Below are 1504 nucleotides of genomic sequence, written 5' to 3'. Positions count from 1 at the left end.
CCTGGCAAGAGAAGGAAAGAAGAACATTGGGACCTTCCTTAAAAGTTCATTTCAATGGGTGGGTGTTGGGCAGTGCGCCACCCATGACATTGGGCAGTGCTCACCCACATCTGTGCAGGGGCCACATCTGACTCCCGGGCCACTGCTGCCCAGTGCTGGCACAGAGCAGGGACTCAGTACTACTGAGTGAACACGTGGGGATATGAAAGATGAATCAGGCAGGTTATGGGAACAACACACTGTATATCATTTCCCCAGTTAATCTCAGCGATGCGTTACTTGTATTTCTGTCACATGCATACTGCAGCAGTGACAAGTTTCTGGGAGAGTCTATTCCTCCTCTCTGGCTATGTGTGTCCTCATCTGTACACGGAGCTGACTAACAGCACCTCCTCCCGAGGTTGCGTGGACGGCATTCAGGTACAGAAGCAATGCAGCTGTGCCTGGGACCACGCAGACCAATCTATCTGGGGAAGGAGGGAGGGGCAGAGATGAGCCCGGCCGGATGGAAGGTCATGTTCAGATGGGTAAGCCCAACAGGGACACAAAACATCATTATTTTAATCAAGCTGTAACTCCCAAGAGAGGCTGTCTCATCAGCTTTTCACAGGCCTAACACCCTCCAGGGACACACAGCAACTACCCTTCGAGGGCAAACAGAAGTGGGAGAGGGGTCAGTGCATTTAAAAAAATTATATGAGTTAAGGAGAGCCGGAGAGTAAAGTCCGGATGATAAATGGCTAATGTAATTTGCAATCAGCAAATGTCAATATACATCCTAAGACCTCTTTAACCATAAAAATAGGCATCTCAACGGGATGATAAATTCTGCCTCCACATGAAAACCACCAGCATCCCTGATGCTGACATCATATACTTGTAGTTTGGTTAGGCGACTATCAGGGTCTCTCACAATATTTGGACAAGACAGAGAAAGGAGGACTTAAACCAAAGGATTGCAAATAATGAATAGACGTTTCCAGGGGAATTAGATGGAGAAACAGAGGCCTATCGAGTTTATTAGAAGCCTCCAAGCTAAGAGAGACAGTAAATACACTGGATGACAGATATCAAAGTGACCTCATCTGGCCTGAAGGATGAGTCTAATCCAACGTGATGAAATTCACGAAGTTCAATGTCAGGACCTGCCATAAAATCCAAAAAACTAACATCGTAAGTAAAAGGTGGGGGAGAGAGCACCCAGCAGTAGCCTGAGGGACAAAGACTTACAGGTCTCAGTAAATTCAAACTAAGTGAATAATGTGGGAGAGCCATTAAAAATGACAAAGCTGGTTGGGCTCAGTGGATAGAGTGTCAACCTGTGGACTGAAGTCCTGGGTTTCATTCTGGTCAAAGGGCACATGCCCAGGTTGCGGGCTCGATCCCTAGTAGGGGACATGCAGGAGGCAGCTGATCAGTGATTCTCTCTCATCATTGATGTTTCTATCTCTCTCTCCCTTCCTCTCTGAAATCATATATATATATCCATATATATATCTATATA

The 1504-nt window shown here is 46.3% G+C and overlaps 1 protein-coding gene across 7 annotated transcripts in view; it reads right to left on the bottom strand.

Moving 5' to 3' along the window:
* The window catches only part of SNX29 (sorting nexin 29), a 391693-nt gene that overhangs the window by 35273 nt on the left and 354916 nt on the right, over positions 1 to 1504 (bottom strand). The gene's annotated exons all lie outside the window — the stretch shown is intronic.

Source organism: Myotis lucifugus, unplaced genomic scaffold, assembly GCF_000147115.1.
Source record: "Myotis lucifugus unplaced genomic scaffold, Myoluc2.0 scaffold_176, whole genome shotgun sequence".
Taxonomy (NCBI): domain Eukaryota; kingdom Metazoa; phylum Chordata; class Mammalia; order Chiroptera; family Vespertilionidae; genus Myotis; species Myotis lucifugus.
Note: the sequence above shows the minus strand (reverse complement) of the source record. Positions and strands in the feature narration are given on the sequence as shown.